This window comes from Vanacampus margaritifer, chromosome 20, assembly GCF_051991255.1.
Source record: "Vanacampus margaritifer isolate UIUO_Vmar chromosome 20, RoL_Vmar_1.0, whole genome shotgun sequence".
Lineage (NCBI taxonomy): Eukaryota > Metazoa > Chordata > Actinopteri > Syngnathiformes > Syngnathidae > Vanacampus > Vanacampus margaritifer.
In genome coordinates this window covers 5,194,611-5,208,119 of record NC_135451.1, presented here as the reverse complement: position 1 = coordinate 5,208,119, position 13,509 = coordinate 5,194,611, and the positions used below count along the sequence as shown (strand labels likewise).

The window sequence follows — 13,509 nt, the reverse complement described above, 5'->3', positions numbered from 1 at the left end:
ATGAGAACGTTGTCAGTTGCTATGCTATTAGTCACAATTAGTTTGCCTAGTCACTCTGTTTCTACTCTGTCATATAGAATTGTGCATTTCCATGTTGGAGCAAGTCTAGTTTAGCATGTTTGTGAATTTGGTAGACGTGCTAAGTCTCTAACCGAGTTTCCCGCCCTGTTGCACATCTGCAAATTTGACTGTAAAAGCAGGTCTAAAGGTGGCGCATGTGGCGTAACGGGATTGATTCATTGTAGAAATCAATTAATGAAACAAATTATAATCATTATCATCTTAATAGCACCAACCTCCCTGACTGTGACAACTTGTGTGTGTGTGTTCGTGCAATGTGGTGAATTTTGGTAACACATTATATGTATAAGAGTACCTGTGCTGCACAACTCTGCTTAATCTAATTCAATTGTAACTACAGTAAGTGTTACATTTCTCTTTGCCAAGAGGCTAACTGGCTGCCTACTCTAACTCCAGTCCTTCCTTTTCAATATTTGGATCTAGCTGAGTTTAGCAGTTATTTAGAGACAAGGAATGCCTTGAGCGAAGGCAGAGATTATTTTTGCGTGTGCACCAATCCGTGTACAAGCAACAATGTATTTATGGGTATATATTTTGTATTTTGAAGCCTAATGTGAGTGTGTTATGTGCGGCTGCTGGTAACGCTATTAGGGCACCATTACAGCTGTAGAGTTGTAATCAGGATGGAGTAGAAGTGAGGACACAGAAAACTCATGAAGCTAATGGATGATGAGAGTAAAGGAAGGTGGTAAATTACGTGGATAAGGGGAGAAAAGGAGGAAGGATAAAGGAAGTGAGAAATGGGTGAAGATTAAGCCAGAAGAAGAGGCGTTAAGCAAAGTGTGCAGAGAGGATGGGATAAAGAAGCACCATGAAAAGGATGGAGTGGCAAATATAGTAAGAAGGGGGATTCGGAAAGGAAAGTGCATACAATCATTTAGAGTAGTGGTTTTATAATTTAGATTAGTGGTCGCCTGAATTGTTTGTTCTATGTGGTCTCCTCAAAGCACTAAAAGAAGTAAAGACAGACAGTAAAGGAAAACAAATAAGGGGTGGTTGCTCAGGGAGGAAAATACAGAGAAGAGTTTGATTAAGAAGATGGAAGGAAGAAGAAACAAGTACTGAGGGCGGGGTGTGTGAGTAAGAATAAGGGGGAGAGGAACATTAGCTCAGGGAGAGTGGGAATTAGGGACCACTAAGGTGGAAGCGGTGGGTTTGAATGGTTATTGTTACAAAGCTTAGGAGCTCAAGAGAAGCACAGGTGTGTTACAAACATCTTGAAGGGGGGAGTTTGGCCAAGAGAGATGGGGATTGATGGGAAGGAAAATGGAAGAAGTTGCAACACCGTGATCAAAAACAAGGCTGCAGTATATTGTTTCTCCCATGTGTTTGCTTTACTTCACTCTTATCAAAGAGTCAATAAGCCAGCAGCATGCTACTGCAAACACAGACATGAGATTCCATTGATGTTTTTATTAGGTGACAGGATACGACATATATACTATAAATATATTATAGTATATATATATATAAATATGTGTTTATATGTATACTGTATGTATATACATATATATATATAAATATGTGTTTATATGTATACTGTATGTATATACATATATATATATATATATATATATATATTGTGTGTGTGTGAAAGGTTCTTGACCAGGATTAGAAGCAAACTGGGGATTCCACAGCCTCTTAAGTGAAACAACCTGTCACTATACTGTTTACTACACCACAACTGGGGATTACTATATTGTCTCACTCAAGTGCAGGGAGAGTTTTTTTCACATAATAAACATCTGTTGCTATGGGGTAGATGCCACGGACTTCCGACTTCTGGGTTTCAACGTCGTTTCTGCTGGGCGCGTACCAACAATCGCACCCCCACCCCTGCACCTCCCAACCGCGCGCTCCCGCTCAACGGCGGGAGAGCTTCTCGGTTATCTGAAATGCTTCAGACACTGAGACAGACACTACACACTCACAGCCTTGCACCCGTCAACGGGAACGTGCAACCGAGGGGCACAAAGGCGGAAGCGCAAGTACTGGTTCCACACGTCGCAAACCGGAAACGGAAACAAAGTTGATGGGTGAAAACTCGGAAGTCCCGCCTCCTCCGTGGCATATAGTCCATTGGCTACTCGCCACACTTTCTGATCTCTATTTTTGTGTATTTCATAGTTTCTGCATCAACGTTATTGCACATTTGCTGCACAATTATTAGGCAGACATGCAATAGTAACTGTTGACTTTATTTTAAGAGGCTATATTTAAATTGTGCTCAAATTGGAGTGGAATTTGTGGATCTATTAATAAATTATATTGACATTTTTATTTTTAAATAGCTTGTGTTAACAGTGTGGTTTGCTAGCTTTAAGTTTAATCAGCACCATGGAGAGCAACACTCTGAGACTTTATTTTTGAGGACCAAGGACAGTGTCTGAAAACTAATAAAGGACTATACAGTATAATTGAAACCAACAAAACTAGTCATGGTAAAAAATTATATATTTTACATTAAACACAAAAATAAGTTACCAATTTGCATTATTCTTACTGCTTTGTGAATTGTATGTAACATTTTACCTTTTGTACATTCTAATTTCATGATGCATTCTTGGTAAAAAGGTTATGAAATCAAAATTTAAACCTTGCCATGGGCAACTGACTAAAGGGTCATATTTATTGAATTGTATCAATATGTATCCTCAATCAGTTAAAGAAGAGAGCTAGACAAAGCTTTGGATCTGAGAGATAGCTGCGATGGGAGGATGGGACAGTAAAAGTATACTTCGTCACAGTCCTATCATGAGGAAGGGGTTTAAAGAGAAATGAAAGAAGGGAGACATATAGAGGAGAGGACGCACGCTTTTTGCCTCTCAGCATGGCCCATGGGTAATTTCTACTCCACATGAGAAATGCATGCTGGGATGTGGTATCACCTCCAGGGTAGGGTAATGATGCTTTGCCAGAACCTTGGCCCAGAGGCACAGCTGTATGTGTTTGTGAGGGGGCAAAAGTGTGTGTGTGTGTATATGCAGCTGTGGCTTGGCCATCGCCCCTGACTGTTCTGGGTAAATTGCCCATTGTAGTAATTTTCCTTTTTTGAAGTGGCATTTGTATTTGTGTGTGTTTGGAGGGCGTGTGGGGATGTGTTTGGTTGACCTTGGGATAAAAGCAAATGCTTTTATCTTCCTTTTCATCTTTTCTTCACTTGTCTTCCCTCTGGATCTGAGGATTGGGCATTCTGAATAGCTGATGTATTCAACTTTTTTTCTTCTTTTTTTTCTTTCTCTTTTTCTTCTTCTTGTATGTGTGTGTGTGTGCGTGCGTGTGAGCGTGTACTCATTAGTTCACCTAAAACCTATTAAAAATCCCATACCGTTCACCTAAACCAAATACCAGCTAGAGTCGTGAGGTTGTCAGGAGACCCGAGGAAAGATCAAAGAATAGAAAGGAAAGTGAAATCCAGCACCGACCAGACATTACCTACTACCCACCGGGTTACCAACCAGTGTCTTTCACCAACCCCAGAAACATCTAAATTCCAACAAATTAGGGAGACCTCAAGAGACCAAAAGAGAGACTGAGGAAAGGAGGGAAGGATATATGAAGCAGAGGGAGATCCACAGACATCAGCCTTCACTGATGCAAGCACAACACCTCAGGGCTCCCCAGGCCACGGCAGCGCCAAGGGACAACCCCCGGCCCCCGCAAGGGCCACTGGCCGGAGAGCAAACCCAGGAGCCAGGAGCGCCCCCCACCCCAACACGGCCCGCGCCCCCAACGCAGCAGGAAGGGGCACGGCAGGCCCGCCAGGCAACCCACCGGCCCACAGCCCCTGCTCCTCCCACGACCCCTCGCCCACCATCCGCCACAACCCAGTCCCAGCTGCCCCCAAACCCGCACCCCCAGCACCCACCCATTTAATGAATGGACATTCTTAGTTACACAAATGATATATAAAAAAAAAAAAAGGCAAATAATGTGTGGTGATTTTAACATTGATTTGTTAAATCCGAATGGGCATCAGAAAACAACTGATTTTATAAATACAATGTATAGTAATAATCTATTCCCTGTAATTATGAAACCTAGCAGAATAACAATTGATACAGTTACAGATAACATATTCATAAATAAAATTGACCATAAAATAGAAAGTGGACTTCTTATTAATGATATAAGTGATCATCTTCCGGTCTTTGCAATCTTCCAAGACTATTTTGATTAAAAAAAACAACAAGAACAATAACTTACACATCAGAAACAAGACTAAGAACACAACGCTACATGGCTGCCTTTAAGTTGGATTTAGAAAAACATAATTGGTCTGAGGTCTATTCAAATATTTATTTTTTATTTTTTTTTGGGAGAGCTCAGTATTGATCATTTGACATGTCATCATCATTGTTCTCCCTTTTTTTTTTTTTTGTATGTGGATGTGTGTTTGTGCGTGTGTGTGTGCGTGCGTGTGTGCGTGCGTGCGTATAAAAAAAAATCCCATACCGTTCACCCAAACCGAACACTTCAAAATCCAGCCAGAGTCGTGGGGCCGCCAGGAGACCCGAAGAGGGACCAAAGAAAAGAAAGAAAAGCGAAGCCCAGCACCGACCAGACACCCACCCACCGGGCCACTAACCAGAGTCCTTCACCAACCCCAGAGACATCTAAATTCCAACAAATCAGGGAGACCTCAAGGGCCCAAAGGAGAAACTGAGGAAAGGTAGAAAGGACAGACGAAGCAGAGTGAGATCCACAGACACCAGCCTCCACCGATTCAATGACCTGAGGGAGAAACAGATTGTGTCTGAGTTTTGATAGATGCTGGTGTGGTGGATCTGGCATGCATGAAAATCTCCACCAAAGAGGGGAGCCGGACAGGGGACCGCAGCACTGCTCCATACTGCGGCCTGCCCCAACCGATGCCCCCCCCCCCCCCCCCAGTTGTGTGGTGCATTAAAACGGTGTCTCCACCCTACCCTATCCCCTATCCACCCTACCCTATGCCCTCTATGTCTAAAATGTATTGTGCAAAACTAGTGCAGTGAGTTAAGAGGGGCGACCAGCTGGGCCCCCCCCAACCGGGCGGGGGCGGGAGGTGCACCCGCCCACCAATACCCCCACCCACCCCACCGGGACCCCGGCTCGCCCCTTGGATACTGGGGCCCGCCCGAAGTGCCCACCGGAGCGGGGCGGGCACAACACCAAAAAGGCCCACCCCCCCGGCACCCGGAGCGCCGAGACCCGGGCCACGGATGGAACCCCCGGCCCAGGGGAGGGGGAGGAGGGAGGACAGGGGAGGGGGAGGGGACGGGGGAAGGAGACGACAGGAAGGGCAGGAGGCAGCGGCAGGGCCGCAGAGAGAGGGAGAGAGGAGGAGGAAGGGCAACGAGGGAGAAGGGACAGGGAGGCGGAGGACGGGCGGGGAGAGGCGAAGAGGGAGAGGAAGCAAGGGGGAGGAAGGGGGAGGGGAGAGGGAACCACGGGCACCCCGGCGGCCCACAGGCCCCGAACCGCGTCGCCAGGCCCAGAGCGACGGACCGCGCCGGGGCGGTGCCGCCCCGAACACCAGGGAGAGCCCCGCAACACAGCACCCCCTACGAGACCCAGGGAACGACCAAGACGCAGCCGCCACCCAGCAGCCAACAGAGGGGCAGACCCGCCCACGCCCAGCCAGAGGGGGACAGCACCTGTAGAGTTAGTCCCCTGGCATGCAGTGAATCCGAATATTAGCCCTTAGTGCCCATTGGAGGTGAATCTGCTCGATCCTGTTGGCAGCAACTGGGTTCCTGACTATAAAAACACAACCATTAGTTACAAACTGCCAAATGCAGAGACATCAATGTAAGTTATCACGACGTGGTGGCTCTCGCTAACAGGCAGAATTAAATAACCAGAATTAGGTTAAAATATTCTAGGTCTATTCAAATAATGATCCCAATATCGCATACAGTGCATTTCAGTCTACCATTATTTGTCTATACAATAAACATTGTCCATTAATAAAAGTCACAAGAAAGTTTTAAGGTCTAAATAAGGCATGGATAACAAAGGGGCGAGAGAATGCATGTAAAAAGAATAACATTTTATACAAAATATTTATTAAATTGAGAACTATGGAAGCTGAAATAAAGTACAAGACCTACAAAAATAAGCTATTGAATATTATACGAACAAGTAAGAAAAATTATTACCTTGCATTACTAGAGCAGAATAAAAGCAACACACAAGAAACATGAAAAATACTATACTATCATGTAATTAAAAATAGCTAAAAAAATAAAAATAAAAAGATTAGCCACAATATTTTATAAATGATAAAAAATATTGTTATTGAAAACATTTCAGACATAGTTAATGATTTTAATGAGTATTTTGTTAATGTTGGCAGTAATTTGGCAAAAGAAATCCCTGAGCCAAGAAACAAACATGAAATAGATAAGCATATAAAAAATCCATCCACTATGTGGTTTAATGCTGTTAATGATGCAGAAGTATTAAATGTTGTTAAAATATATATATAAAAAAAAAAGTATAGGTTTATACATTTCCTTTTGTTGAAATACATTATCTTATTATTTTATTAACCGAAAACAAATAAGGGGTAGGACTAGATAAGTTTTTAACCTCCTCCTACCCCTTTTGAACATATAAACTCTTTTCTTTCTTTCTATTCTTGTTTTCTTTTTTACGTCAATTTATATTTTAGACTTGTAATGTGTTTTCTTTGTGTTTATATGTTCAATAAAGAACCAAATCACACGGACATAAAAAACATTAACAGTCCAATTACCTTCTTATTAGATTTTTCTTTTGAAGAACTTCCAGAGCAGTCAGTAAAACATTAATAGCGCCTCAGTAAAAAATAAAAAATAAAATAAAACAAAACATATTCACCAAGGCTAAAAAAGCTAGATTTGGATCTGTACCAAATTGTACACCTGTATATGGCTGCTTTTTAGCATTTTCTACATTTTTCATTAAGCAAGAATATGTTAAATATGGAAATGTGGATAGGTAATCAAAACCAAATTTATAGAATATATAATGCATATGAATTTCCCCTCATAAGGGTAGAGTACATAGAAATGATATATATGTTCCCTTCATTCATTTCTTCATTCAATTTATAGCCATGGAGAAATGTGCCAGTTTGATGGTGCACACTCCTGCACCATCACATTTCACATATCTTCAGGTGCTGAGAAAACCTGACAGTTGTGACAGGTTGTCAGCTGTAATGAACATTCATCCAGAGTGCAAGTGTTCTTTAACCAGGCTTGCAGTAAAATATTCTGTGTTTAAATCCACAATCAGTCACCAGTTGACATTGACAGGGTTCCTTGATATTTTCTTGCAAGGCAAATGTCACCTTTGGTTGATATTTGAGTTTGTGTGACATCACTGAATTTACCGTTGTAAAAATTATCTTGTATGTGGTCCTGAATTTAGAGTCCTTACTAAGAAGTTGAGCACTACTGTATATTCAGTTCATACCGTCTTATTTTCCAGGGACATGAATGTCTGCCGCACAACACATGTAGGCTAAGGTGACAGTATAAAAAATTCAGAGAAGGCTTTACACGATCAGTATTTTGGAACCGATCACCGTTCATTGAGTTAAAAAAAAAAAAAAGACAACTGATCACCTGTCCGATCAGATGATGGACCAATCTATCCAATCTATTTAAACAACTTGTTTATTTACCGTATTAAAAATTCAATAAATGAATAATTGGGGAGCTCCCCACAAACCCCCCAAATTATTTACATTTTATATATACATATAAATAATAATATATATATATATATATATATATATATATATACATATAAATGTATATATACATATATATTATAACGGAACCAAATCTGACTGTAAATGCTGAGTAACCTTGGATTAATAACAATGTCAGTACAGAACGTCCTTGAGGTAAGCAAAATTGTGTTTGTTTTCCTGTCTTATTTTGCAAACCTTATCAATGATGCCATTGATCGATCAGCAAATCATACATTACAACCAATCACTTATTTTGTATAAAATGCATAATATCTGCCAATATGAATCATCCGAACAGATCCGTGTAAAGTCTAATAGTAGACTTGATCCCAGTAAGAGACAACTGCAATGCTTTATTTTGGTATAAAAAATGGCTAAGTTTAAAAAGAACATTCCAAAATAGACAGTATTCTGCATTATTTATTCTGAAAATAAATATCTTTAAATTAGAAAAAAAAATAACGTTAAGATTAAAAAGTTGGTACTCTCCAGTTATGCTCTCAACCATTTGTAATACTCAAATTATGTCATAAGAGATTCGTGCTCATCAACAATCAATCATCCATTTATAGTCATGTCTGTCATGTGCAATGTTATGAAAATCAGTTTAAAGATCTTTCAGTATAGGCCAGATATTACTGGACCACCATCAATCTTTCGTGTAACTGTAATTATCGGAGCATGTCATGATCTAAATTATTCATTCCTGTCTTCCAAATTCATCGCGGCCATGCGCTGATGCTATGCCATCATGACCACATCATTTCCACCACGTCGTGGTTGTATAAAGCGTTTAGCCTATGTTGGTTCACTTTCCAATTCGCCTTGCTGTCTTACTGCTGGGGTGTAAACTAATGATTGGAGCAGGTGCACCAGCAACAAACTTGCTTATGAGTTTTCTGTCCCTTTTGCGTCATTTTCATCTTCAGCTCACACACGTGCCTGTAGTTAATGCGGAAATATTAACACTCACACAGCACACAATGTTCTATTTTGACAGCAATTATGAAAATGGATCTGCAAGGGACTGTAAACCCACCTCTTTTTGCATGTCCTAATCATCCAATCAAGTCAAAATATTTGGATTTACAATGCCTCTATTCGGAGCCAGCTTGTCACCTTGGCCTCCATTTAGTTATCAGGCTTTCTCTGTTGTTTTAGTTTAGCCTCTGCTGTGCTTTTTGACAGCAGAGAGAGTATAATAAATTCTGCATGAATTCTTGTTTACAAGAGTGTGTTTGCGCATGTGTTTGAAAAACTGTGTGTGTGTGTGGGGGGGTACTGGAAATCCACACCAGTGACTAAAAGTGTTTGGCTGTGTTATAAATATATGTTACTGTGATGAGGCTCTGCCAGGCGATTATTACATTACTCCCCATTACCCTTACCGCACACACATTCAGTCAAGTCCATGTGACCATAATTAGTAAGTAATCCAGTGTAATTCTACAGCACCACTACAAATCACATCTTTAGAATGAGCACTAAATTACGTTAACGCCTCTCTCCGTCAAACGTTCTAAACAATAGCCCCCTTTTACCGTGCCTTTACACAAGACTGGTGCATCTGTAGCTGTAGTGTGTCGATGCCAGTGACAGCATCTGCGACAGTGACAATGACAGGCTTGTGTTATATCACACCCTTGAACTCACTATCCCATTTTCACAGGTGGTTTTGTACCTCTGTTATGCCTACAAAACTGCATAATAGACAACGTTTATATGCAATCAAGATTCTTATGAAGGTCAAAATTATGGTTTATGAAACATTCGAGATAACCCGTTTACATGCGGGAACAGACAGAGTTACTCCTTTATAAATAACCTGACGTTGTTATGCAAAAAGTCGTCATTTCTGCTTCTTACACCCTGTGATCAATAAAATACATTGGATGTGTTTTAATAGTAGAAATCCATATTTTTTTTCCATATTTATTTTCATAAATAAAATATTCTTTAAATTAATTAATGATTAAATACAAAAAATAAATGATTAAATATTCAATGTCAGAGTCCAAATTTTTAAGTTGTCAAAAAAAGAACCGATAGGTAGATGAAAAAGTTTTTAAAAATACCTAAAAATGTCCAAAAAGAAAGAGGAAAAGCAGAAAATTAGCATAAACTAAAATCCATAAAATTACCAATAATGTCAGAGAATTTAATAAAAAAAAAAAAACAGAAAAGAAAATATAACCATAAAATGTCCAAAAACAAAAGAAGAAATCCCCCATATTACCATAAAATGTCCACAAAATTGTCAAAAATGTCAGAAAATTTATAGCAAAAAAAGGCAGAAAAAAATGTCCAAAAATAGCCATAACATGTCCAAAAAAGGAAGAGGGACAGAAAATGAACATAAAGTGTCTATAAAATTGCCAAAAATGTTAGATGTTTGACAGAAAAGTCTAAAAATATATGAAAAATTAAGTATGAAAAAAATACGACCAAAAAAAAATCAAAAAACGAAAGGTAGAAGAAAATGAATCCCAAAGTATTGGATGCTGCATATTTCTCCATTATGTTGCAGCCCTTATTAGCTCTTGGGCCCTCAGTACATTAGACTAACACTAACATTTATTAATTTAACACTGTGATGCCAAACCTCACTGCATCATACCTACCAACTTTTCTAATACTGTTACATGTACTAATACTGGAAACTGCTCACAGACATATAATATGCTATATAGAGAAATTCAATCTAAATAAGACTACATTTAGTACTTTGTGTCTTAAAGTTAAAATTCTGTTGATTTTTGTTGAAAGATGGAATCCAGTTTGAACTCAACATGTCAGACTATATGTGGATAATTTGTAGTTACATTGCAGCATGTGGATGTGAAGTGTCACAGTGAGCTCAACCTTCATTAGACCTGTGACATAAAGCTGCGATTTGTCGATTACACGCACACACTAGCGTCCTTATTAGCATTATCGGCACGGAGCAAGCTCATCTCTACTGTATCTCATTCAGAGGCCACAGCGCTACTTGTTGAGGTGATTGCATCTGGGCTTGCAAATCAAAAGACAATGGGCCCCTAATTTCTCAGCCAGCTCTCATTCTTCCGTCATCTTAATCTTCTCCTCTCACTTTGATTGGCTGAGTACGTCTGATGACGATTTTGATTGGCTATTTTGCTCACTTGTGGCTGATCATGGCTGTAGTTAAAGTGTCTTCACTCAGTCTTGGAACCATTTCTATATATTGTGTGTGGATGTCCACCAGTGATCGTTTCCTCACCAGGATCTACCAGAAGTCACTACTCAGTATGCTTGAAAAAATTGCTAAAAATCACACTTAGGCCTTTATGATAAAAAGGCGGCGTGTGTGTGTGTGTGTGGGGGGGGGGGTGTTACATGTTCTGACGGTTCTTATAGTGTGTACTTGAGGTCACCCACACAATACATCAGACTCAAAAAAGAGTCTCCTCCTCTGAACCAATTATCTGGTATACTACCTACATTCACCTATAAGGGGCAGTATGATGCCAAGGGGCATCCGGAGATGCATGGTGCAATGTTGAAAAAAGAAGAGTAGCGTAGAGCCGTAGACGAAATAGAAGAAGTTAAGATGACTGTTAGCTCAATTGTGTGAAGGCTTCAGCCACTCCAACTAATGCCTGCTGCAATTTTTTTTCAAAATGTCCAAATTAAACCCAAAAATGATGATAAAAAATAAAAAATAAAAAAGATTTTTTTTTAAAAAATATTCTATATTTTTTTGACTGATTAAAACTGTTCGAACTTTAAACTGTTCAGCATATCCCGACCACATTTTTCTATTTCAAAATATGAACCAAAAATTACGATTCTTTAGTTTTTCTCCTAATTTTTGACAGATTCAAATCATTCTAACTTTAAATTACTCAGCCTGTCCCTACTGCAACATTTTTGTTTTAATTTTTTTTAATTAAAAAAAAAACATAAATTAAGATGTTTGCCTTTTCTTCTTTCTTTCTTTTTTAATTCAGCCTGTTCCAACTTAAACTTTACACCTTATCTCTACTGTAAACATTTTTAAATTTAAAAATTAAACAAAAAGTAAGATTTTTTCCCTTAAATTTCTAAATTTTGTGACCGATTCGAACCATTCCAACTTAAAACTGTTCTTCCTATTCATACCACATTTTTTTAAATTTCAAAATAAAACAAAACAAAATTAAACCTTTGCATTTTTGTCCTCTAGTTTTATTTGACAGATTTAAACTGTTCTTAGTTTAAACTGTTCATCTTATCCCTGATTAGTTTGCACATACTGTATATTAACCAGTGCAACCCATTCCAACTTCAACATTTCCGCGGGTCATTGTATATTATTCAACGTCATTCTAAATCATTCCACATCATTCCATGTCTTATCATTCAGACTTCAGACGCTTTTTCTCCAGAAATTGTCTTCTCTAGTAGGTCAACATTTAACATGTATCATTTCAAGTCACAGTCGCTGAGATTTCTGCCTTTAATATCATTATCACATTGTTCTCAGGGGTTCTAAGGCATGATTCTCTGGGTCACCCTCAGTCTAATGTGTATGTTTCACTGGCTTGATGTTTTGCTGCGTAAACATTTAGTAATTATACTGTACCAAAGGGGAAAAGTGACAAGGGGCTGAAAATTTGTGCTCAGCAAATACTGTATTGGATAATCGCTATGTGTCTTTTTCCTCTTTTTTTTATGAATGAGTGTATGTAGTTATATGCATGTGAGCTCATTACAAAAAAAAAACAAAAACTGTCAGCTTAATGCATGATTCCATTAGGCCCCAAATATTGTGTGATCAGCTAAATCTTCCACTGGGAGCCTTACTACACATTATTCACTCAAGACACTTTGATGAAATACATGAATACAACTGTACCATTATAACACATTGAAGCAATCACCTCACTCCATTATTTGAGACAACTTCCAGGACAAGAGCTTCTGGATCCAAAATAGCAAAATGTAATGAGATCCTATATCATACATTGTAGCCGGATGTGAAGAGATGTTCCAAAGATCTAAGTGTTACATTATTTTATTTATCATTTTTTGTTATTTAAAAAAAAAACGTTAGGCAAGCAAGTTTAACAGTTGTTTCACTTATAACTGGGGATTTGGCTTTTTTTAAATTTAATCAGTCTCATTCAAATTCATGAGTCAGCACAAACCTTCCACAGTTTTAAATTGCCTCTGATTAACCCCAATCAAAGCACAGCTGATCTAGTATGCATTTCCTGACATATTATTTTCTAGCAGAAGCCTGAATGTTTTGTTCTAACACTGACTGCTATTATTTCAGTTAATTCATTCTTAATTTATGGATGCATTGATCTGTGTTCGTGTGTTTTCTTTCAACGGTACATTTTCGGTCATACATTTCATGGTTTGCTCTTTTCACCAACATCCACAGCATCATGATGTGTAAGGCGGCTTCATTCCACACCTCATATTCTTGTCACTCAGACTCTTTGTTAGCTTTCATTCACGCTCCCTAGCTATCCATCCCAGTCCGGAAGAGCCTTGGAGAAAGCCTATTGATTTTTTTTCTTGTCTCCGTCTTTTTTCCCAACCCATCTAATATAGAACAAGGAGCAGACTAAGATAGACAGTGTGGGTGGGGTTGGGGGGGAAGACTGGTATGTGCAGACAATTGTATGGATAGAAAAAAAGAGAAAGTCACATCTGGCGTACTAGTCCTGATGTGATGAGCTTGATAA

The 13,509-nt window shown here is 39.1% G+C and overlaps 1 protein-coding gene across 5 annotated transcripts in view; it reads left to right on the top strand.

Moving 5' to 3' along the window:
* Nucleotides 1-13,509, top strand: part of ctnnd2a (catenin (cadherin-associated protein), delta 2a) — a 245,897-nt gene that overhangs the window by 136,457 nt on the left and 95,931 nt on the right. The gene's annotated exons all lie outside the window — the stretch shown is intronic.